Source organism: Giraffa tippelskirchi, chromosome 3, assembly GCF_054371585.1.
Source record: "Giraffa tippelskirchi isolate mGirTip1 chromosome 3, T2T-mGirTip1v1.2.pri, whole genome shotgun sequence".
Classification (NCBI taxonomy): domain Eukaryota; kingdom Metazoa; phylum Chordata; class Mammalia; order Artiodactyla; family Giraffidae; genus Giraffa; species Giraffa tippelskirchi.
In genome coordinates, this window is record NC_137277.1 from 140,671,870 (window position 1) to 140,699,241 (window position 27,372).

The 27,372-nt window shown below is 36.4% G+C and overlaps 1 long non-coding RNA gene across 1 annotated transcript in view; it reads left to right on the forward strand.

The window, feature by feature from the left end:
* The window catches only part of LOC145540944 (uncharacterized), a 30,124-nt gene extending 4,408 nt beyond the window's left edge, over positions 1–25,716 (forward strand). Inside the window, exon 2 of the long non-coding RNA XR_014078653.1 lies at positions 23,644–25,716. This is a non-coding gene — a long non-coding RNA (uncharacterized LOC145540944). The remainder of the gene's footprint in view (positions 1–23,643) is intronic.
* Positions 25,717–27,372: the final 1,656 nt, after the last annotated feature.

Below are 27,372 nucleotides of genomic sequence, written 5' to 3' on the forward strand. Positions count from 1 at the left end.
TTCAAGTATTTTGTCTAGTCTGACAATATTTGCATTTGGTCAGACTATTTAACCCATTACTTTTAATGTTGTTGTTGATATAGTTGAATTCATGTATGCCATTTCACTTTTTAAATTTTCTATAGCTTTCATGATTTTTTTGTTCCTCTATTTCTTCTTTACTTTCACGTTAAGTAAATATATTCTAATATAGTAGTTTAATTTACTTAATGATTGTTTTCATTATATATGCTATATTCTAAGTACTGCTTTATGATTTACCATGTACATTTGAATTTATCTAAATCAGCTTCTGATTTATAATAGCTGAATTCTTGTGATATAAAATATTGCTTCTATATAACTCTATTCCCTTTTCCCCTTTTTTGGTATTATAACTGTACTTATTACATCTACTAATATTGTAAAACTAAGAATACATAATTACTACATTTTTATCTGTAGTCATTTCCTTGCTTCCATTCACCCTCTTTGTGCTATTGTTAATAAATATATTAAAAATAAATTATATTTCAATATTTTTATTCTTGGTTTTATATATGTATATAATTTTATGCAATTGCCTGATTTATATATATATATATATATACATATATATGTGTACATATATATGTATATATATATGTATAGATGTAACTTTATTCAGTTGTCTTAAATCAGTGAAGAGAAGGAAGAGGAAAAATATTAATTTCTCAGTCTTGTAAAATTATGTAATTACATTCACTGATTTTTCATTTTCCATGTGGATGAGAATTACCATCTGGTGTCACTTGCTTTCAGCCTGAAGAACTTCCTTTAGTATTTCTTGGAAGGGCAGGTTAGTTGCAACAGATCCTCAGTTTTGTTGTTGTTTGTTTATTTTTGCTTTTCTTAATCTAGAAAAGTTTTTCTTAGCTTTCACTTATGGCGATTTTGCTGGCTATAGAATTTTTATGTGACAGTTTTGTTCTTTGGGCACTTTATTATTCTAGCTTGTGCTTTCTGGAATTCATTGCTTCTACTGAGAAATCATTATTAATCCTGTTGTGGTTTTTTGTAAGTGATGAGTCATTTATCTCTTGCTGCTTTAGAATTTTTTTTTTAATTGAAGTATAGTTGATTTATTTACAATGTTGTTAGTTTTAGGTGTACAGCAAAGTAATATATCATATATATATATATGCACATGTATTTTATATAAACATACATGTATGTACATATATAGAATATGTGGTTATATAAACATAAAGGAATATGTACATACATATATATATATATGTGTGTGTGTGTATATATATATGTATAGGCTTCCTGGGTGACATTTGTGGTAAAGAACCTACCACCAATGCAGGAGATGTAGGAGACTTGGGTTTGATCCCTGAGTTGGGAAGATCCCCTGCAGGAGGAAATGGCAACCCACTCCAGTATTGTTGCCTGGAGAATCTTATGGACAGAGGAGCCTGGCAGGCCACAGTTCATAGGGTCACACAGAGTCAGACATGACTGAAGTGACTTAGCACACATGCATGTATATATATATATAGTGTATATATATAATATATAGTGTATATATATAATATATAGTGTATATATATAATATATAGTGTATATATATAATGTATAGTGTATATATATAATGTATAGTGTATATATATAATGTATAGTGTATATATATAATATATAGTGTATATATATAATATATAGTGTATATATATAATGTATATATACATTCATACACAAATAAATATATGCTTTTTCAGATTTTTTCCATATAAATTATTACAAATATTGACTATAATTCTCTGTGCTATACAGTAGGTCCTTGTTAGTTATCTATTTTACATAGTAGTATGTATATGCTAATCCCAAATTCCTAATTTATTCCTTCCCCCCAACTTTCCCCTTTGGTACCATAAGTGTTTTTTCTATGTCTATTTTTGTTTTGTGTATATAATTTCATTTTTATCATTTTTTTAGATTCCACATATAAGTGATATCATATATTTGTCTTTCTCTCTCTGGCTTACTTCACTTACTATAATGGTCCCTGGGTCCATCCATGTTGCTGAAAATGGCATTTTTTTCATTAATTTTTATGGCTAAATAATATTCCCTTATATTTATGAACCACATCTTCTTTATTCATTAATCTGTTGGCAGATATTCAAGTTGCTTCCATGTCTTGGTGATTGTAAATAATGCTGCAGTTTTAAGTGTGATGTATTTGTAAATTTATTTCTGTTTGTCTTATTTGTAATTCAGTTAGCTTCCAGGATTGTAGATTGTATTTCGTCAAATTAAGGTAGTTTTTTAGGCATTATTTTCTAACACTTTTTATGCTCCTTTCTCTCTTCTCTTTCTGTAGTACTCCCATTACATGTATTTTGGTGTGCTTACAAGTCTCTAACATTTTTCTTAAGCTCTATTTTATTTTTTTCATTTTTTTTAAGCTTACATGATCTCTAGCAATCTCTCTACAACTTAGCTTATTCGTTCTTCTGCCATTTTTAATCATTGAGCCACTCTAGTAAATTTTTTATTTCAATGGATAAACTTTATAACACCATAATTTCCATTTGGTTCTCGTTTATGCTCTCTGTTTATATTATGTTTTGTATGATATTGTCATTTTATCATCATTTTACTTTTTAAATCATGATTTCCTTTAGTTCTATAAACATGTTTATAATGGTTGCTTTAAAATCTTATAAATCAAACACCTGTTTCCCTTACAGGAATTTCTTTTTCTTCTTCTTTTTTTAAAATGTGCATTTATCCTGCTCCTTGCACCATATTTTCCTCTTTCTTTGCATGCCTTATAATTTTTTTTTGTGAGAAACTGGACATTTTAGAGGAGAAGGCAATGGCACCCCACTCCAGTACTCTTGCCTGGAGAATCCCAGGGACGGCGGAGCCCGGTGGGCTGCCGTCTATGGGGTCGGACAAAGTCGGACACGACTGAAGCGACTTAGCAGCAGCAGCAGCAGGACATTTTAGATAATGTTTTGTATCAACATTAGACATCCTGGAATGCAGAGTCAAGTAGGCCTTGAGAAGCATTACTACGAATAAACCTGGTAGAGGTAATGGAATTCCAGCTGAGCTATTTCAAATCCTAAACGCTGATGCTGTTAAACTGATGCACTCAATATGCTGGCAAATTTGGAAAAGTCAGCAGTGGTTACAGGAATGGAAAAAGTCAATTTCCATTCCAAGCCCGAAGAAGGACAATGCCAAAGAATGTTCAAACTACCACAAGATTGTCCTCATTTCACATGCTAGCAAGGTAATGCTCGAAGTCCTTCAAACTAGGCTTCAGTATATGAAGTTCTTCATGTATATGAACTGAGACCTTCCAGCTGCACAACCTGGATTTAGAAAAGACAGAGGAATCAGAGATCAAATTGCCAACATCCTAGATCATAGAAAAAGCAAGGGAATTCCAGAAAAAAAAATACCCACTTCTGCTTCACTGACTATGCTAAAGCCTTTGACTGTGTGGATCACAATAAACTGTGGAAAATTCTTAAAGAGATGGGAATACCAGAACAACTTACCTGCCTCCTGAGAAATCTGTATGCAGGCCAAGAAGCAACAGTGAGAACCGGTCATGGAACAACGAACTGATTCAAAATTGGGAAAGGAGTACATCAAGGCTATATGTTGTCACCTTGCTTATTTAACTTATATGCAGGGTACATCATGGGGCATGCCATACTGGATGAATCATAGTCTGGAATCAAAATTTCTGGGAAAAATATCAATAAACTCAGATATGCAGATGAAACCACACTAATGGCAGAAAGCAAGAGAGAACTTTGCTTCAAGGAAAAGGAAAGAGCCTCTTGATGAAGCTGAAAGAAGGGAGTGAAAAATCTGTCTTAAAACTCAACATTCAAAAAACAAAGATCATGGCATCCATCTCCATCACTTTTCAGCAAATAGATGGGGAAACAATGGAAACAGTGAAAGACTTTATTTTCTTGGACTCCAAAACCACTGTGGGTGTTGACTGCAGCCATGAAATTAAAAGACACTTGCTTCATGGAAGAAAAGCTATGACAAACTTATACAATGTATTAAAAAGCAGAGATATCACTTGCTGACAAAGGTCTATCTAGTCATAGCTATGTTTATTACTACTGGTGTTTCCAGTAGTAATTTATGGATGTGAGAGTTTGACCATAAAGAAGGCTGAGCACTGGAGAATTGATGCTTTTGAACTGTGGTGTTGGAAAAGACTCTTAAGAGTTGCTTGCACAGTGAGGAGATCAAACTATTCAATCCTAGAGGAAATTATCCCTGGATATTCATTGGAAGGACTGGTGCTGAAGCTGAAGCTTCAATACTTTGGCCACCTGTTGGGAAGAGCCAACTCTTTGGAAAAGACTCTGATGCTTGGAAAGGGTAAAGGAGGGAGGAGAAGGGGAAAACAGAGAGTAAAATGAATGGCATCGTCAAGACAATTGACGTGAGTTTGCGCAAACTCCGAGAGAAAGTTAAGGACAGGGAAACCTGGCATGCTGCAGTCCACGGTGTCACAAAGATTTGGACACAACTTAGTGACTGAACAACAATAAGAACTTTGGTTACTTGCTCTCTGATCCCTTTAGGCTTATTATCGTCATTTTTTTTTTTTTTTAATGTTTGAAACTGAAAGTCACTCAGTGGTGTCCAATTCTTTGTGACCCCATGGACTGTAGTCCATGTGATTCTCCAGGCCAGAATGCTGGATTGGGTAGCCTTTCCTTTCTCCAGGGAGTCTTCCCAACCCAGGGATCGAATCCAGGTCTCCCGCATTGCAGGTGGATTCTTTACCAGCTGAGCCACAAGGGAAGCCCAAATGAAAGTGAAAGTGTCTCAGTCCTGTCCGACTCTTTGCAACCCCATGGACTATACAGTCCACGGAGTTCTCCAGGCCAGAATACTGGAGTGGGTAGCTTTTTCCCTTCTCCAGCGGATCTTCCCAACCCAGGAATCAAACCAGGGTCTCCTGCATTGCAAGCAGATCCTTTACCAACTGAGCTATCAGGGAAGCCCTTTTTTATGTTTAGTGACTAATAAATTAGTGGAATATTTAGTGCTGTCTACCTCCTACCCCCCTCAATGTGTATACATACACAAAGACACACATAGTGTTCAGCCTTGAATGGTTTCACTCATGAAATACCAATCATTCAATGATGGCAGTGATTTAGGTAGAAATCTTGTATCTGACCATAAACAACTGTTAAATTGCACTAGCTGATTATTCTGTTGTTTTCAATAATTCCTTGGAGCATAAATTAATCCAATAAATTCTAAAAACTAATCAAATTCTGGATCCTTTAAAAGAATAGTTGAGATTACTTTTTTGTTTATTTGTTTGACTCTAAGAGGACTCTTTTCACCTGTCTTATTCCAAGTTTATAGAAATGTGTGTGAGATCCTCAGTTGTGACTGACTCTTTGTGAACCCATGGCCTGTATCCCACCAGGCTCCTCTGTCCATGGAATTCTCCAGGCACGAATAGTGGAGTGGGTAGACTTTCCCACTTTGGCCACCTGATGTGAAGAACTGACTCTCTGGAAAAGATCCTAATGCTGGGAAAGATTGAAGGCAGGAGGAAAAGGGAATGACAATGGGTGAGATGGTTGGATGGCATCACTAACTCGATGGACATGAGTTTGAGCAAACTCTGGGTTTTGGTGATGGACAGGAAAGCCTGATGTGCTGCAGTCCATGAGTTCACAAAAAGTTGGACATGACTGAGCAACTGAACTGAGCCATTCCCTTCTCCAGGATATCTTCCTGACCCAGAAGTCAAATCTGGGTTTCCTGCTTCCAGACTGTCTCCCTGCATTGCAGGTGGATTCTTTACTGTCTGAGCCACCAGGGTAGCCCCAGATTATAGGAATATCTAGAAACTAATTGGCCTTCAGTTTATTTTATTTTGGATCTCTTCTTAAATTTCTCTCACCACAACCTTAACGGTTCCTGAGAGTGACTTTGGTCTTAAACTTCTTCACTCTTTGTTGCAAGTGAATTCAGTTTCTTTGGGACAAGGTCAAGAGCTATCCGTTTTATGATCCATTTTGCCTTATCTATTACAGGGAAAATTTCTGAGACTGGGCTTTGGGGCTGACAATAAGGACAATACCAAGCCTCTTTGTGAATGGCACCTCTAGGCTAGGGGCTGAGCAGTTGTTGAGTGGGCAGCAGCTTGTAATCCTTTTGACTTCCCTGTCGTGGCATAAAATGGCAGTCTCAGAAGCTAGGAGAGCAGTGATTAGCAGAAGCTAGGAGAGCAGTATTCTCAACATGCCATACTCAAAGTAGACCCTCCATTTCACAAGAGGGGGTTAAGAATAAGAAGGAAATATATACCTCTCTACCCCACTTTCTTAAGCTTTGCTTTAGCAACAGAGAGCTTGGGACAAGATGAGAAATGCTGGAATATTCTTCTTTCCAGTTGAAAGCCTACCATATGGATTCTGAGGATGGGATCCTAGCTTTCTTGAGTTTAGCAACCCAAAGTAAAGTCTCTCCCATGTTGATCTAGAATGAGAAAGAGAAGGGAAATTATTGGTTCAAATAACAGACTCTCACCTTTCTAATTGATTTTTTGTAGACGTGTAGATATTTCTTAATTTGTTATTACCCCTTAGGATCATTTGCAGAAGCTTTAAAATACCTGTGTATAATTTTGTATCAGTTTCACTGGAAAAGAGTCCAGAGAAACTCCTCATACTCTCTTGCTGGAGGTAAATCTGTTGAGTTGAATTGATTGAAAGAGGAATCCTGTCTTAAGTGCCAAATTTTGACTTCTGTTGTCCCATCCAAAGCAATTATTCTGTCTCCTTTTCTTTGTTCCTTACATTAATTTCATTTTAGTATTTAAAATCTAAAGTCAAATGACCACATGCTTTTTCCACAAGTCATTCATATCATTTTTGTTTATAAGGAGCCATATTATACTGGCTCATTCTTTTTTTTTTTTTTCTTTATAAATTTATTCATTTTAGTTGGGGGCTAATTACTTTACAATATTGTAATAGTTTTTGCCATACATTGACATGAATCAGCCATGGGTTTACATGTGTTCCCCTTCCTGGACCCCCCTCCCACCTCCCTCCCTATCCCATCCCTCTGGGTCATCCCATTGCCCCAGCCCTGAGCATTTGTCTCATGCATTGAACCTGGAATGGTGTTCTGTTTCACATATGATAATATACATGTTTCAGTGATATTCTCCCAGAACATCCCACCCTCACCTTCTCCCTCAGAGTCCATAAAATTGTTCTATGCATCTGTGTCTCTTATTCTGTCTCGCATATAGGGTTATCGTTACCATCTTTCAAATTCCATATATATGCATTAGTATACTGTATTGTTGTTTTTCTTTCTGGCTTACTTCACTCTGTATAATGGGCTCCAGTTTCATCCATCTCAGTAGAACCGATTCAAATGTGTTTTTTTTAATGGCTGAGTAATATTCCATTGTGTATATGTACCACAGCTTCCTTATCCATTCGTCTGCTGATGGACATCTAGGTTGCTTCCATGTCCTGGCTATTGTAAACAGTGCTGCGATGAACGTTGGGGTACATGCGTCTCTTTCAATTCTGGTTTCCTCGGTGTATATGCCCAGCAGTGGGATTGCTGGGTCATACTGGCTCATTCTTAAATGGTAAAATGAGTTTAACTTCCTTCTTCATTGTTGTATGAAAACATGGAAACATGTTCAGACTTAAAAAAATAACTGGAAAAATGTGAAAATTATTTTCTCTCATAATTATTATGTTTGAAGGTTATATGATATATTAAATATGCATGACTTAAAACATGAGCAATGTCAGATGATGCACCGCAAGACACTCAAATTTTTAGAAACGTGAGATACCTCCTTAGATAAACGTGTGTCAGACACCAAACACAAAGACTATGATAAGCCCACCTATTTGAACACATGGAAATTGACTTATATGTTGCTGAAATATCACAAAAATTAAAACCTATGTCTCTATGTAGTACTATTAATTCATAGGAAGATTTTAAGAGTGACTTAGACTTATTGCAAAGGTGAAAATGAATAAAAAAAATTATAATAGCTCAAGTCAGTTTACATGCTGCTTTAGAAACACACATTAGTTTTATTTTATATCTTTCTAGAAGACAGATGGTTATTAGCTAAGCTTTAAAATGAAACTTGTATACTAACCAAGTACAAGCAAAATGCTCAATATTACATTGGCATAATTTAACAGCTGCAATTACTGGGCAAGGCAGTCTATGAAATTAATGATCTCTGCATGCAGAACTTCTAAACATATACTGTAATGATTGGGAGAGGTGTGCTAAGCTTAAATCCACAATAATATCTAATAGATTCTGTCCCCAAGTTACTAACTCAATCTCTGGTATAAAATGAGGGTATTATCATTTCAAGAGTTAAGAAAGTTACTAAGTACCTCATTTTCTACTAGTAGATTTTTAATTACAGAGAGAATTAAGCTTGTGAAATAATGGACATACTATTTTCTGCTTCAAAATACAATTATCATATAAACTGTTTAATTCTTAATTGTTGTTAAGCCAGGTAACTGTGGCACTGGTGTTGATTTTAGAAAGTTTTTTAATCAGAAACTGAAATTGGATGGATGTTTACAAGTTTTAGTTATATAAATTATTTTTTGAAAAGTAACTTTTATAGATAAGCACTGTTATAATTGCAAAATAATAAATTGCTATGAAAATAATACTAGTTGGCATTTATCAAGTTATGTATTTCAACTCAGTTTGAAATGGTTTACAATTTTTAATCCTTACCTCATATTTCTTACGCAGCTTGCTATAAAAACTGCTCTAGTTGAAAAAGATAATATCTCTATTTCCATTTTAGTAGATTACCTTAGTAGCGTAGAACTCAGCATCCAAGTAAGAGTCCTGCTTGTCATGCCTAATGAGTGCTGCCTGGAAGCTGATGGCAGAGTATTAGCATTTTTCAAATTTATATGATCAGCCTATCCTATCTAGACTCATTTGCAGTGATAAATAGATTAATAAGACTTCCCTGTACTTGTTTTCTTCTTTATACCTTTTAAAGCAAAATAGCTGAATCTTCTGAAGATTCGAAAGAATGATCTTATAAATTCTTTTGGTTCATTCTGAAATGACACCTCATTCTTAGCTCCCACCAGAAACTGTCAGCATCTTTAGAGTGAAAAACAGAATATAATTTCAAAATCAAATTAGACTTAGAGGAGGGAAAAAATAACTGGATAAGACAGCTTAAAGCAGCAGAGGAAGAACAGCTAAACCATAATAAAGTTTGAAGTGCATTATTCTAGATAATAAATCATTAAGCATAATTTTAAAGGAATAATTATTAGTAGGTGACATAATTACTATCAAGTGATTATAATGGTTATATATTATTATAAGTATAATTATTATTGGAAGAGGTGTAGAAGAGATCATCATGGGGTTAGTTCCCCACACTGACCCCAACAAATATTTATGTCCTAGGAAAAGAAAAATGTGTAATTAGAAAGTTAAAGAACAATATAATAGCAAAGCACAAAAGACTTATTGGGATAAGAGAATCAAGCAGAATGACACAATGGAATCCTTGAATGATGGGGTTAAGAAGGATTACACTGTGATCTCAAAGGTTTTGTGCTTTTGAAAGCCAGGGAAATAGGAATCTGCTCAGAGTTATGTTATCACCTAAGACATTTGCAACATTGACTTCATTGGCATTGAGATGTTTCTGTGATTTCGTGGGCTGAAGGCATTTATGAGTAGACTAGCGTACATTACACATGAACACAGATGAGATGCCCTGATATAATAAACAGTGATATTTTGGGATGACAAACAATTTTTGTTAGGTAACACTTAGGACATGCCTTTTTTGAGAATGAAATTTAGACAGTGATTTATGCCCATAATCTGATGAAGCATGAGGATAGGAGGTTTCAGTAATGTATTAAAAATGTAGTATCCAAAAGCATAATCTACTTGGAAGGGGAAAAATCATGGAAAACTAATTACAGTTCAGGCCTGGCAGTTACTTAAGTCAATTCTGCCTTCATTCCATTGGGCAGAGATGCATAACACAAACCCAAATAACCTCACAAGGAGAAAGCAAATGAACTCAGCCACATATCTCAGGATACACATTAACAAAAAAATGAAGTATCAATATTCAGCAAAAATGCGAATAGTTACTAAGCATATAAATATGTTAAAAATCAATGGATGTGTAATAAAACAAATTCAAGGAAAATATGTTGAAGAAGTTACTCTCATTCACTCTTAGTAGACATGTATGACATTCATTTCAACACAAACATTTTGAGGTTTTAATTCAAGAATTTAAAAAATCTTTTAACATAGTTACTTGATTTCAACAGCTCTTTATAAAATAATAAGAAATGTAGACAAATATTTAGGAGTAAATATGCCATTATAATGTCATCTGAAGCACTGATTAGGTTGAAATTTTAATAATGTTATCTCTAAATGTATGAGTTATGTTTCTTCTTATTTTTTTGTATTTGTTTATGTTTTGCAAATTCACTCATATTAGATTATGTTATTTTTACATATCTTTAAAGAAGGCACAAAAAACAATTTCATCAGTAAGGATTAAGTTCTGCTTTGAATAAAAGAAACACAAAATAAAAATGACATCCCAGAGCAGAAATTTTGTTCTCAGTTAATAGGAGATAAGTAGACAGGACTGACTGACATGGTAGCTCAGTTTCATGAGATTCTCAGGGGGCTAGCTTATTTCTATGACACCTTTCCACCATACATCTAATATAAACATCATCTTCATGGTGGGTAAGTCGGTAGGTGCCCAAAATGCTACTGGAGATCAGTGGAGAAATAACTCCAGAAAGAATGAAGAGATAGAGCCAAAGAAAAAACAACACCCAGTTGTGGATCACAGTGGTGATGGGAGTAAAGTCCGATGCTGTAAAGAGCAATATTGCATAGAAACCTGGAATGTAAGGTCCATGAATCAAGGCAAATTGGAAGTGGTCATACAAGAGATGGCAAGACTGAACATCAACATTCTAGGAATCAGTGAACTAAAATGGACAGGAATGGGTGAATTTAACTCAGATGACTACTACTGTGGGCAGGAATCCCTTAGAAGAAATGGAGTAGCCATCGTGGTCAACAAAAGAGTCCAAAATGTAGTACTTGGATGCAATCTCAAAATTGACAGAATGATCTCTGTACATTTCCAAGGCAAACCATTCAAAATCATGGTAATCCAAGTCTATGCCATGACCAGTAACACCGAAGCAGCTGAGGCTGAACAGTTCTATGAAGACCTACAAGACCTTTTAGAACTAAGAGCCAAAAAAGATGCCCTTTTCATTATAGGGGACTGGAATGCAAAACTAGGAAGTCAAGAAACACCTGGAGTAACAGGCAAATTTGGCTCAGGAGTACAGAATGAAACAGGGCAAAACCTAATAGGGTTCTGCCAAGAGAACTCTATTAGCAAACACCCTCTTCCAACAATACAAGAGAAGATTATACACATGGACATCACCAGATGGTCAACACCGAAATCAGATTGATTATATACTTTGCAGCCAAAAATGGAGAAGCTCTATACAGTCAGCAACAACAAGACCAGGAGCTGACTGTGGCTCATATCATGAATTCCTTATTGCCAAATTCAGACTTAAATTGAAGAAAGTGGGGGAAACCACTAGACCATTCAGGTATGACCTAAATCAAATCCCTTATGATTATATAGTGAAAGTGAGAAATGGATTTAAGGGACTAGATGTGATAGACAGAGTGCCTGATGAACTATGGATGAAGGTTTGTGACATTGTACAGGAGACAGGGATCAAGACCATCCCCAAGAAAAAGAAATGCAAAAAAGCAAAATAGCTGTCTGAGGAGGCCTTACAAATAGCTATGGAAAGAAGAGAACCAAAAAGCAAAGGAGAAAAGGAAAGATATATCCATCTGAAGGGAGAGTTCCAAAGAATATCAAGGAGAGATAAGAAAGCCTTTCTCAGTGATCAATGCAAAGAAATAGAGGAAAACAATAGAACAGGAAAGACTAGAGATCACTTCAAGAAAAATAGAGATACCAAGGGAACATTTCATGATAAGATGTGCTCAATAAAGGACAGAAATGGTATGGACCTAACAGAAGCAGAAGATATTAAGAAGAGGTGGCAAGAATATACAGAAGAACTATACAAAATAAAGCTTCATGACTCAGATAGTAACAATGGTGTGATCACTCACCTAGAGCCAGACAACCTGGAATGTGAAGTCAAGTGGGCCTCAGGAAATATCACTATTAACAAAGCTAGTGGAGGTGATAGGATTCCAGTTGAGCTATTTCAAATCCTAAAAGATACTGTGAAAGTGGTGCACTATATATGTCAGAAAATTTGGAAAACTCAGCAGTGGCCACAGGACTGGAAAGTAAGTTTTCATTCCAATCCCAAAGAAAGGCAATGCCAAAGAGTGCTCAAACTACTGCATGATTGCACTCATCTCACGTGCTAGTAAAGTAATGCTCAAAATTCTCCAAGTCAGGCTTCAACAATACATGAACTGTGAACTTCCAGATGTTCAAGCTGGTTTTAGAAAAAGCAGAGGAACCAGAGATCAAATTGCCAACATTTGCGGGATCATTGATAAAGCAAGAGAGTTCCAGAAAGACATCTATTTCTGCTTTATTGACTATGCCAAAGCCTTTGACTGTGAGGATCACAATGAACTGTGAAAAATTCTGAAAGAGATGGGAATACCAGACCACCTGACCTGCCTCTTGAGAAACCTGTATGCAGGTCAGGAAGCAACAGTTAGAACTGGACATGGAACAATAGACTGGTTCCAAACAGGAAAAAGAGTACATTAAGGCTGTATATTGTCACCCTCCTTATTTAACTTATATGCAGAGTACATCATGAGAAACGCTGGACTGAAGGAAGCAGAAGCTGGAATCAAGATTGCCGGGAGAAATATCAATAACCTCTGATATACAGATGACGCCACCATTATGGCAGAAAGTGAAGAAGAACTAAAGATCTCTTGATGAAAGTGAAAGAGGAGAGTGAAAAAGTTGGCTTAAAGCTCAACATTCAGAAAACTAAGATCATGGCATCTGATCCCATTACTTCATGGGAAATAGATGGGGAAACAGTGGAAACAGTAACTGACTTTATTTTTCTGGGCTCCAAAATCACTGCAGATGGTGATTGCAGCCATGAAATTAAAAGACGCTTGCTCCTTGGAAGGAAAGTTATGACCAACCTAGACAGCATATTAAAAAGCAGACACATTACTTTGTCAATAAAAGTCCATCTAGTCAAGGCTATGGTTTTTCCTGTAGTCATATAAGGATGCAAGAGTTGGACTATAAAGAAAGCTGAGCACAGAAGAATTGATACTTTTGAGCTGTGGTGTTGGAGAAGACTCTTGAGAGTGCCTTGGACTGCAAGGAGATCCAATGAATCCATCCTAAAGGGATCAGTCCTGGGTGTTCATTGGAAAGACTGATGTTGAAGCTGAAACTCCAATATTTTGGCCCTCAGATGCGAGGAACTTACTCATTTGAAAAGGCCCTGATGTTGGGAAAGATTGAAGGCAGGAGAAGTGGATGACAGAGGATGAGATGGTTAGATGGCATCATCGACTCAATGGACATGAGTTTGGGTAAACTTTGGGAGTTGGTGATGGACAGGGAGGCCTGGAGTGCTGCAGTTCATGGGAAGGCAAAGAGCCGAACATGACTGAGCGACTGAACTGAAGTGAACTGACTTGCTCTATTGCAGCAATCATACTAAATAAAACAGGAAATAGGTGATTTGCAAGACAGCAATTCAGAGTGTAATAAGCCTCATTATTTTTACTATGTATATATAAACAACTATCAAGATATCTGAGTTATTTAAATCACTCTGTTGATGAAGAATATAAATTTTAATCTTTAGACTAAAATGTTTTGAATCACAACCAGATTGTAGAATCTGTGAAAGAAAAAATTAAGATAAATGCTGAAAGACAGTTTTATAGTAAGAGATAAAAGAAGGTAAATTTTCAGTTTAAAATACAGACAGGACATTGTCAGAATATACATGAATTGGACATAAGAAAGAAAATATTGAAAATCTAGGAGCATTTAAATACTACCTAAGAACTTTACCATTAATTACATCCAATTTATTGAAATTGAACAGTAAGAAAATCTAAAAGTAGATTGTGTAGATGACCAGAAATAAGTCAAGATCTCATGAAATGACTGGTTTCTCATATGAAGTTATTATAATTGTAAATCTACAATGCAGTAGAGACAGAAAGAGCACCAGAGTGAGTGAGAGCAAGTCATCTTGTAGCTCACTATGAGATACATTTAAATAATCTAAGTAATTTCTCAGTCCATTTTGAGGAGGAAGTAAAATAATAAAACTGTCAAGTATCAGATTTAGTCCTTTGGTGGTAGTGATTTTGTTTTATTTTCTGTAATTAAACCTGTTTACTCATTTCCTGGGATTTTTCAGCAGGTATAAAAGTAGTTTAAGAAACTTAATTGTATTGAATATTTTTAGAAGGATGTGATTTTGTTGTTGCCATTCATTTGTTTTATTTGCATATTAAGATGGCCTTGTCTATTTTCCAATTAGTTTCCCCTGTTTTTAGATATCAATTGATCCTCACAGAAAAGTCTCAATGTATTTTATTATAGGTTTTATAAAAATGCTCTATCTAGCAGATAATTGCACATTCTAAGACACTTTTATAGGCTTTTATTTCATAGCCCATGAAGCTCAATATTTTGTGAATTTATAGTCCATGAAATAGAGATCTGGTATTGCAATAAGTTAAACCATTTAGATTTCAAATATGAGTGTTAATTCTGAGATTCATTGTGCTATAGGCCAATTGTCTAATGAGTTTGAGAGTAATTTTATTTTTTTATATTTAGGACTGACTCTATTACATAAACACATTTTTACTGACTACAAAGTCTGAGACTAAAGAAGTTGGATAAAATAAGGAATAGGTCCTCATCTGTAATTTCAGTCACTATGGAGACAGGCACATTCCTGTATCCTGAGATTCATGTGACCCATGGTAAGGTTTGAGAAAACCTTGATCTACTATTAAATATAAACCAATGTAAGATGTATCAAAAGTAAAGACAATAAAAATGCATCAGCTGAAGTCCATAAAATCATGAAGTATTCAATAGAGTGGCTCTTATTTTGGATGAAGCCTAAATCTCTCTTCTAACCTATATGAAAGGAATTAATACCTGTGGAAAATACACATTTAACATTGACACATGTGTTATAATACACTGCATGGCTGAAAGGACTGTGCTCCTATGTATGTTCCATGAAACATGGAACTAGTTTTGCTACAAATTAAAAAGAACTCTGTGAAAGAGAACTCTAGATTTTAAAAAGTGAAACATTTTATTAAGCAAATTAAATATTTTGTTCTAATTTTATTGAAGTATAGTTGATTTATAATGTCTTAATTTCTTCTGTCAAGTGGGCCTTAGAAAGAATCACTACGAACAAAGCTAGTGGAGGTGGTGGAATTCCAGTTTAGCTATTTCAAGTCCTGAAAGATGATGCTGTGAAAGTGCTGCACTCAATATGCCAGCAAATCTGGAAAACTCAGCAGTGGCCACAGGACTGGAAAAGGTCAGTTTTCATTCCAATCCCAAAGAAAGGCAATACCAAAGAGTGCTCAAACTGCTGCACAATTGCACTCCTCTCACAGGCTAGTAAAGTAATGCTCAAAATTCTCCAAGCCAAGCTTCAGCAATACGTGAACTGTGAACTTCCAGATGTTCAAGCTGGTTTTAGAAAAAGCAGAGGAACTAGAGATCAAATTGCCAACATCAGCTGGATCATTGAAAAAGCAAGAGAGTTCCAGAAAAACATCTATTTCTGCTTTATTGACTATGTCAAAGCCTTTGACTGTGTGGATCACAATAAACTGTGGAAAATTTTGAAAGAGATGGGAATACCAGATCATCTGACCTGTCTCTTGAGAAACCTGTATGCAGGTCAGGAAGCAACAGTTAGAACTGGACATGGAACAACAGACTGGTTCCAAATAGGAAAAGGAGTACGTCAAGGCTGTATATTGTCACCTTGCTTGTTTAACTTATATGCAGAGTACATCATGAGAAACGCTGGGCTGGAAGAAACACAAGCTGGAATCAAGATTGCCAGGAGAAATATCAATAACCTCAGACATGCAGATGACACCACCCTTATGGCAGAAAGTGAAGAAGAACTAAAGATCTCTTGATGAAAGTGAAAGGAGAGAGTGAAAAAGTTGGCTTAAAGCTCAACGTTCAGAAAACTAAGATCATGTCATCTGATCCCATTACTTCATGGGAAATAGATGGGGAAACAGTGGAAACAGTGTCAGACTTTATTTTTTGGGGCTCCAAAATCACTGCTGATGGTGACTGCAGCCATGAAATTAAAAGACGCTTACTCCTTGGAAGGAAGGTTATGACCTTAGACAGCATATTTAAAAGCAGAGACATTACTTTGCCAACAAAGGTCCGTCTAGTCAAAGCTATGGTTTTTCCAGTGGTCATGTATGGATGTGAGAGTTGGACAGTGAAGAAAGCTGAGCGCCGAAGAATTGATGCTTTTGAACAATCGTGTTGGAGAAGAATCTTGAGAGTCCCTTGTACTGCAAGGAGATCCAACCAGTCCATCCTAAAGGAGATCAGTCCTGGGTGTTCATTGGAAGAACTGATGTTGAAGCTGAAACTCCAGTACTTTGGCCACCTGATGCAAAGAGGTGACTCACTGGAAAAGACCCTAATGCTGGGAAGGATTGGGGGCAGGGATGACAGAGGATGAGATGGTTGGATGGCATCACTGAGTCGATGGACATGGGTTTGGGTAAACTCTGGGAGTTGGTGATGGACAGGGAGGCCTGGCCTGCTGCGGTTCACGGGGTCGCAAAGAGTCAGACACGACTGAGCAACTGACCTGAACTGAACTGATTTTCTTCTGTACATCCAAGTGACTCAGATATACATATATATGTCTTATACATATACATATATATGTATTATTTTTCATATTCTTTTCCATTATGGTTTGTCACAGAATATTGAATATATTTCCCTGTGCTATACAGTATGACCTTGTTGTTTATCCATCCTATGTATAATATTTTGCCTCTGCAAACTATTGAGGCAGCATATCTTTGAGATCTAAGTGTGCTATGTGCAGGGCAAAGCTCTAAGACAGTGACAGATGTTGCACTATCTCCCAAACCCATTTCACTATGGAACTCACTTTTCATGAGCTTCACCTAGTAGTAGCATTCCATAGAACACATTAAATTAAATGGTGACAATGATTCTATGAATTCATTCACTTTCTGGGTATTCAGACCAGGATCCTTCACAGATAAACATGATTCTCCTAGCCTTATATAATTTGGGTTTAAAGGAGTTATTTGGGCATAAACTGCATTGCTTCAGTTGCTTCAGTTGTGTCTGACACTTTGCAACCCTATGGATGGTAGCCTGCCAGGCTGCTCTGTCCATGGGATACTCCAGGCAAAAATACTGAGAGAGTTGCCATACCCTCCTCCAGGGGATCTTTTGAGCCCAGGAATCGAACCCTCTTCTCTTATATCTCCTGCATTGGCAAGCAGGTTCTTTACCACTAGTGCCACCTGGGAAGCCTTGAGGTTGTGAAATTCACTCAGTCGTGTCCAACTCTTCATGACCCCATGGAATATACAGTCCATGGAATTCTCCAGGCCAGAACACTGGAGTGGGTAGACTTTCCCTTCTCCAGGGGATCTTCCCAACCCAGTGATCGGACCCCGGTCTCCTGCATTGCAGGCAGATTCTTTACCAGCTGAACCACAAGGGAAACCCATAAGGGAAGGAAGCCTGGGTGCATATATTAAGAGAGGCGCTTTTTTTCCTTCTCTACTCTTTCTATTCCATGTCATGCTTCATATTTGATCAGTCTATTATTAAAAAGTGTTGTATTATGAACATATTGTTACATTAAAATTATACTGAGTGCTGAGAGGTAAATGAATTTATGGTCTGGCATCAGTTCTGAGACTTACTATATGATTCTACCACATTTCAGTACTTCTGACATCATCCATTTGAACCACTCTAATGTAGCCAGCAGAGCTAGGCTGGGCCTTGAGCACCCCTTGAGTAACTTCACATACATAGGCTCATTTAAAATTTCCAGTACCCCTAAGAAGTAAGTCCTCTAGATATCCTGTTTTGCAGTGAGAGAGTGAAATCACAGAAGTCACAGAGCAAAGAAATTGCAGTCTGGATTCAAATCCAGATTTCTGACTGGAGTTCTGACTCTTTATTTCCATATTTTCCGTTTGTAAAAAGTTCTAAAAACTAATCGAGTTAGAAAAGAATGAAGATTGAAGTTAGTGATCTAGATTTCATAAATAGTTTTTCCATTTGATAATTGTGTGACTACATACACATTACCTAACTTCTTGGCTTCATGTTATGTAATTATGTTAAATATACTTTTTTTATATGTCTATCTCAAAACAATAGAACATAGATTTTAAACTTCTTAAGGTAGGTTTTTTAGAAACAAATTCTTATTCAGAGTTACAGTTAATGAGAGATAAAAAAAATTATTTTGGATGAAAAGGGTATGGCAGGAAGCATTGAAAAAGAGATAAGGCCTCAGAATTCACTTCCTTCCTTCCTCCTGTTCAGTCTGAATAAAGGCTACCTTAATAACTACTTAGCATATCAATAGGGCTTAAAATAATTCTCTCTGAAATACTTTGTCATTTTAATATTTTCAGATATGTAAAATTACTTCATATAATCTAGTATTAAACTAATGAGTGCTACTGTATTGCTAAATTAGTGAGCCTATTCTGTTCCCCCACATTTCTTAAAATGCAGAAGCTTTCAAATATTATATCAATAATATCTAATGCCTATGAGAGAGGAAAAATATATTCATTTTTATTGCATTCTTAATATTTATAGCTTTCATCATGCACGAGAATCATCTTCAGAATTCTAAACTGCCTTAAGCACAGTTCCTTTTACATGTTTTCATATTTACTGAAATCTTGTAAATATATCAAATATGTTAATATAGCTGAGATCCAAAAGAACAGAGATTTATTCATTATAAATTTAATTTTCTTTGTTTCATTAGTACTAATATCCAAAACATTCCTGAAAGTAGATTTCTAATGTATTGCCAAAGTAGATTTAATCTAATTTTAAACATTTTAAACAAAAATTAAGAATTTCAGTTGGAAAATAAAATTAGTGGCTACCAGATCTCCTGTGTGTATTTGGGGAGAATGGGTGGGGCTCACAACTAGTTTTACTGTAATTGTTACTTAGAAAATAATGTAAACTTTATTTATATTAAGTTTTCAAATAAATAACATGCTTATCACTGAATATAAAAATAAGTGCATTTCAGAAAGAATAAAGACACTGGATATTAAAATTAGGGTATGGAATTGTTTAAATTACATGTATAATTTACATTACTCTTGAAGGCTTTCTTTGAGCTTTTTTAGTCTACATTTATTTCTCCCTCTGTCAATGCTTATGTATAAATAACTCTTATAGGAACTCATTTAGTGTATGAAATCTGTGAGATCATAATCATATGTAGTAACTTTAATCTAAAAGATATGGCCAACTTTACATTTTCCATTCTCAGAAACTAGTTCTTCTCTGTGGAAATGCTATGCCCTTCATTCTGGTACCTGCACTTTGATAATACAGAAACCATTATACACCAAAAGAATGTGTATATTTATTTTGTACATTATATAATTAAATATGTAATATTTATATATGGCAAAAACTTGTCCATAATACAGTTTATTCTCACACAGTATTATCTTAAAGAAAAGCTTGCTTTTAGTAATATGGATTGATTACTTAGTATAGTCTTTGGTTTGTCATGAATTTTGACATTAAATGAAAATGTGGATTAAAAAATTTTAAACAATCTGGGATCCCAAAGAGAATTTTTACTTCATCTTCCTCACCATCAACTCTTAGGGGCACAAAACTCTCAGGCCTCTGACTGCAGGGCTTCTGTTCAGTAGCAATTGATAGGATGATGTATAGATTTCTAATTCAGTACAAATTTGCTAATAAGAAGGGCAGTGGATTGTGAAAAAAAAATGGATCATAAATACATCTCATTAGGCCTTCACCTCTACTTCTAGAATTGCAAATACAAAAGAGGTCAAATTTTAGCACATGATATAAATACCCACCCAGACACGAACATGAACTTAAAGAGGCCTAATTACAAGGGGCTCAATTTGAAGAAAAGCAATGTGTAAGGATGGTACATAAATTAAGAGGACAAAAGCAATAAATGGCATATACTGTAAATCTCAATTTTTTTTCATGTGGCAAAATTATATAGGTTTCCAGGTCAAAGCAGTGGTTTGTAAAAATCTTGAAACCTCTTAGCTCTGTGGAAGCTCTACTTTTTGTCCACTGCCTTTTAAATTAATTCTGTGGATTAATAGCCAAAGTATGATGAGTTTTAGTTTTAAAATCAGTCCAGGTGTGATTATGATAAAAAACCTTCACTGATATATCTGGTTATGTGTAATCTCATATAATTTAGGAATTGTTTCCTATGAATCTGATAGTAAAACTCATAGCCTCTTCCTGGAAGGGACACAGTGTTTAATTAAAAACAGTATATTCAAAACTCTTCACATCTATTTAGAGATTTTTCCAAGGTATATGCCAAGGTAACTCTTGTTTTTGTTCAGTTGCTAAGTCATGTCCAACTCTTTGTGACCCCATGGACTGCAGCATGCTAGGCTTCTCTGTCTTTCACTATCTCCCAGAGTTTGTGCAAACTCATGTCCACTGTGTCAATGATACCATCCAACCATCTCATCATCTATCACACCCTTCTCCTCCTGTCTTCAATCTTTCCCAGCACAAATGTAAATGATCTGGCACTTTGCATCAGGTGTCCAAAGTATTGGAGCTTCAGCTTCAGCATCAGTCCTTCCAGTGAATATTCAGGGTTGATTTCCTTTAGGATTGACTGGTTTGATCTCCTTGCTGTCCAAGATACTCTCAAGAGTCTTCTCTAGCAACATAGCTCAAAATCATCAGTTCTTCAGCACTCAGCCTTCTAACCTAGTTTGTACTGAACCTTTCTTTGTATGCAGGATTTGTCTACAAATTCAATGCTTTTAATATATATAGGATTATTCACATTTCTCTTTTTTTCCTGTTAAACTTTGGTAGTTTGCCTCTTTCAAGGAACTTATCCGTTTTGTATAATCCATCAAATTTATTGGTTTAAAAGTGTCTTTAATATTTCCCTAATATATTTAAAAGGAGAAGGTGTGAGCACTCCTGGGAGGAGTGTACTGAACCTTGGTTCTGAAGCAAGAGAGTTCCAGAAAAACATATACTTCTACTTTATTGACTACGCCAAAGCCTTTGACTGTGTGGATCACAATAAACTGTGGAAAATTCTGAAAGAGATGGGACTACCAGACCACCTGACCTGCCTCTTGAGAAACCTCTGTGCAGGTCAGGAAGCAACAGTTAGAACTGGACATGAAACAACAGACTGGTTCCAAATCGGGAAAGGAGTGTCAAGGTTGTATATTGTTACCCTGCTTATTTAACTCATATGCAGAGTACATCCTGAGAAACGCTGGGCTGGATGAAGCACAAGCTGGAATCAAGATTGCCAGGAGAAATACCAATAACCTTAGAAATGTAGATGACACCACCCTTATGGCAGAAAGTCAAGAAGAACTAAAGAACCTCTTGATGAAAGTGAAAGAAGAGAGTGAAAAAGTTGGCTTAAAACATTGAGAAAACTAAGAACATGGCATCCAGTCCCATCACTTCATGGCAAATAGATGGGGAAACAGTGGAAACAGTGAGAGACTATTTTGGCGGGGGGAGCTCCAAAATCACTGCACATTTTGACTACAGCCATGAAATTAAAAGACACTTGCTCCTTGGAAGAAATACTATGACCAACCTAGACAGCATATTAAAAAGCAGAGACATTACTTTGACAACAAAGGTCCATCTAGTCAAGGCTATGGTTTTTCCAGTAGTCATGTATGGATGTGAGAGTTGGACTATAAAGAAAGCTGAGAGTGGAAGAATAGAGGCTTTTGAACTGTGGTGTTTGAGAAGAGTCTTGAGAGTCCCTTGGGCTGCAAGGAGATCTAACCAGTCAATCCTAGAGGAAATCAGTCCTGAATATTCATTGGAAGGACTGATGTTGAAGCTGAAACTCCAGCACTTAGGCCACCTAATGTGAGGAACTGACTCACTGGAAAAGACCCTGATGCTGGGAAAGATTGAAGGCAGGAGGAGAAGGGAACGATAGAGGATGAGATGATTGGGTGGCATCACTGACTCGATAGACAAGAATTTGAGTAAGCTTCAGGAGTTGGTGATGGACAGGGAGGCCTGGAGTGCTGCAGTCCATGGGGTCGCAAAGAGGTGGACACGACTGATCGACTGAACTGAACTGAATATGTTTAAAAACTCTATGGTAAGTTGATGACTTCTGTCCTTTATTTTTTTCTTAATGTGTTTAACTGATTTATCAAGTTAACAAACTTTTGGTTTTATATTTTAGTAGTCAGCCAGTGACCTGTCAGAAGATTTTCTTAAACGTGTTGCTATAGTACATATTCCAGGCATGGGATCTGTTGTGAGTAGACACCTTCAAATTTAAGAAGTTTTCGAAGAAGTCTTAGCTTTCACTTTCTGCTTTTGGAGGTCCTGATTGTCAGCTAAAAGTGAGGGTTTTGAGCCCTCTCTTTCCCAAGTCTTTCCTGGGCATACATGCAACCCTGTGTATAAATTCATCTTTCATATTTTCAATAATATGTTGAAGCTTTTCAAAATCTGCTATTTGTAATCTAGTTCGCTAGGTATTTCCTTCTAATTTTGAGCAGTCTCTTATTTGCTCCAACTGAAATGGTAGCCTTAGGCAGCTGTGATGTTATTGATTGAAGTAGATTGCTGTTGTTTAGAAAACACCATGGGAGTGAGATTATTCCAGGAGTCCTTGAAAAGCAATTAGTTGTTCTCTGGATATAGGAATATTAGCTTAGCTTCAAAAGAGGTCAACCATCACCATTGGCTATAAGGCTGTTGCCTTTTCATGGAGCTGAAGATATAGAGGAGAGGTGTACGTCTAAGTTAAAATAAACCTGAAGTTCTCACAGAGTTTACTAGTTTTCTTAGTAGTTTCCCTGCTTTTAGCTTGTTCTCTGCTAAGCCTTCAAGAATAATGTAAATTATACATGTAATTTAAAAAATTCCATACCATAATTTTAAGTAATATCCAGTGTCTTTACTCTTTCTGAAATGCATTAATTTACAGATTCTGAAATAGTTCATTTCGATAACTTTGCTGATAACTTTGTTGTTTTTACTAGGGAGCCAACTTAATAAGGTTCTATGAGTCCCACCTCTACAATCCCAAATTTATTGACATTTCTATTGTATGTTTTTGCTTTCTTTCCATATATGATCAAATAATATCTTTTTTCCCCCTTTATTTGGGGCTTGAGACTGTGTTAAGTGTTTTTGTTGTTTACTCACTACATCATTTCGGATTCTTTTGCAACCACAAGGACTGGAGCCAGCCAGGCTCCTTCATCCATGGGATTTTCCAGACAAGAATACTGGAGCAGGTTGCTATTTCTTACTCCAACCCAGCATTTACCCCATGTCTCCTGTGTCTCCTGTTTTGGTAATTGGAATCTTTATACAATAGTTTAAAAGGTAAGTTTCATATTATTGATAATTTTGTACTGTTTGATCCTGGTTTGTAAAAGAGATGTATGTTACTGGTTCTTGTCATTAAGATATTGATTAATCAGAAAGTTTCTTCACAATTTGCATTTGTGTATGTGTAATGTGTGTGAAAATTTATAAAAAAAATCCAATGGCAAGGATAGATAATGATGATAATAATAATAATTCACTGATAATTTCCAATGTTTGTCATGTGATGAATACTTCAACCTTTCCAATACCCTCAAGAGTTAAGTACAGTTGGTGTACCACTGAACAGCTAAATAAGTTTACTTCTAAAGAGGTTATATGACTTAAATGGCCAGGAACATTTGAATAAGAAACATATCTTGGACAGTGTTGTTAGATAAACTTAAAACTGAATTTAATGAAAACAATGTTAAACAAAGAGAGGAAAAGGGTAGGAAGGTAAGCAAGTTAAAAGATAGGAAATCCAAATAAAGTCTTTTTTTTTTTTGGCCTCAAAAAAAAAAAAGATATAGGATCAATAAATAAGAACAAATAGAAGAACTGAGTAAGCCTATTAAGAAAAGAGAAGGTTTAGGGAAATCATTCCTGACAAACATGTGATAAGATGCTGACAGAATAGGCAGCATTTGAAAAGAGAAGCAGATTTGGAATTAGCTTATCCATGTGAAGTTGACAGAATGTGGTCCACTGGAGAATGGCATGGCAAACCACTTCAGTATTCTTACCTTGAGAACCCCATAAACAGTATGAAAAGGTAAAAAAAAAGGACACTGAAAGAGGAACTCCCCATGTTGGTAGGTGCCCAATATGCTACTGGAGATCAGTGGAGAAATAACTCCAGCAAGAATGATGGGATGCAGCCAAAGCAAAAACAATACCCAGCTGTGGATGTGACTGATGATAGAAGCAAAGTCTGATGCTGTAAAGAGCAATACTGCATAGGAACCTGGAATGTTAGGTCTATGAATCAAGGTAAATTGGAAGTGGTCAAACAGAAGAGGGCAAGAGTGAACGTCGACATTCTAGGAATCAGCGAACTAAGATGGACTGGAATGGGTGAATTTAACTCAGATGACCATTATATCTACTACTGTGGGCAAGAATCCCTTAGAAGAAATGGAGTAGCCATCATGGTCAACAAAAGAGTCCAAAATGCAGTACTTGGATGCAATCTCAAAAACGACAGAATGATCTTTGTTCGTTTCCAAGGCAAGCCATTCAATATCATGGTAATCCAAGAATATGCCCCTACTAGTAACACTGAAGAAGCTGAATTTGAACGGTTCTATGAAGACCTACAAGACCTTCTAGAACTAACACCCAAAAACGATGTCCTTTCCATTATAGGGGACTAGAAGGCAAAACTAGGAAGTCAAGAAACACCTGGAATAACAGGTAAATTTGGCCTTGGAGTACAGAATGAAGCAGGGCAAAACCTAATAGGGTTCTGCCAGGAGAACCCGATTAGCAAACACCCTCTTCCAACAACACAAGAGAAGACTCTACACATGGACATCACCAGATGGTCAACACCAAAATCAGATTGACTATATTCTTTGCAACCAAAGATGGAGAAGCTCTATACAGTCAGCAACAACAAGACCTGGAGTGGACTGTGGCTCAGATCATGAACTCCTTATTGCCAAATTCAGACGTAAATTGAAGAAAGTGGGGGAAAACCAATAGACTATTCAGGTATGACCTAAATCAAATCCCTTATGATTATACAGTGGAAGTGACAAATAGATTTAAGGGACTAGATTTGATAGACAGAGTGCCTGATGAACTATGGACAGAGGTTTGTGACATTGTACAGGAGACAGGGATCAAGACCATTCCCATTGGAAAGAAATGCAAAAAAGCAAAATGGCTGTCTAAGGAGGCCTTACAAATAGCTCTGAAAAGAAGAGAAGCAAAAAGCAAAGGAGAAAAGGAAAGATATTCCCATCTGAATGCAGAGTTCCAAAGAATAGCAAGGAGAGATAACAAAGCCTTCCTCACTGATCAATGCAAAGAAATAGAGGAAAACAGAATGGGAAAGACTAGAGATCTCTTCAAGAAAATTAGAGATACCAAGGGAATATTTCATGCAAAGATGGGCTCGATAAAGGACAGAAATGGTATTAACCTAACAGAAGCAGAAGATATTAAGAAGAGGTGGCAAGAATACACAGAAGAACTGTACAAAAAAGATCTTCATGATCCAGATAATCACGATGGTGTGATCACTCACCTAGAGTCAGACATCCTGGAATGGGAAGTCAAGTGGGCCTTAGAAAGCATCAAAATGAACAAAGCTAGTGGAGGTGATGGAATTCCAGTTGAGCTATTTCAAATCCTCAAAGATGATGCTGTGAAAGTGCTGCACTCGATATGGCAGCAAATCTGGAAAACTCAGCAGCGGCCACAGGACTGGAAAAGGACAGCTTTCATTGCAATCCCAAAGAAAGGCAATGCCAAAAAATGCTCGAACTACCACACAATTGCACTCATCTCACACGCTAGTAAAGTAATGCTCAAAATTCCCCAAACCAGGCTTCAGCAATACGTGAACTGTGGATTTCCAGATGTTCAAGCTGGTTTTAGAAAAGGCAGAGGAACCAGAGATCAAATTGCCAACATCCGCTGGATCATCGAAAAAGCAAGAGAGTTCCAGAAAAACACCTATTTCTGCTTTATTGACTATGCCAAAGCCTTTGACTGTGTGTATCACAATAAACTGTGGAAAATTCTGAAAGCGATGGGAATACCAGACCATCTGACCTGTCTCTTGAGAAACCTGTATGCAGCTCAGGAAGCAACAGTTAGAAATGGACATGGAACAACATACTTGTTCCAAATAAGAAAAGGAGTACATCAAGGCTGTATATTGTCACCCTGCTTATTTAACTTCTATGCAGAGTACATCATGATAAACGCTGGGCTGGAGGAAGCAGAAGCTGGAATCAAGATTACTGGGAGAAATATAAGTAACCTCTGATATACAGATGACACCACCATTATGGCAGAAAGTGAAGAAGAACTGAAGATCTCTTGATGAAAGTGAAAGAGGAGAGTGAAAAAGTTGGCTTAAAGCTCAACATTCAGAAAACTAAGATCATGGCGTCTGGTTCCATCACTTCATGGTGAATAGATGGGGAAACAGTGGAAACAGTGTCAGACTTTATTTTTGGGGGCTCCAAAATCACTGCTGATGGTGATTGCAGCCATGAAATTAAAAGACGGTTACTCCTTGGAAAGAAATTTAAGACCAACTTAGATAGCATATTTAAAAACAGAGACATTACTTTGCCAACAAAGGTCCATCTAGTCAAGGCTATGGTTTTTCCAGTAGTCATGTATGGATGTGAGAGGACGGTGAAGAAAGCTGAGCGCCGAAAAATTGATGCTTTTGAACTGTGGTGTTGGAGAAGTCTCTTGAGAGTCCCTTGGACTGTAAGAAGATCCAACCAGTCCATCCTAAAGGAGATCAGTCCTGGATGTTCATTGGAAGGATTGATGTTGAAGCTGAAACTCTAATACTTTTGCCACCTCATACAAAGAGTTTACTCAGTAGGAAAGACCCTGATGCTGGG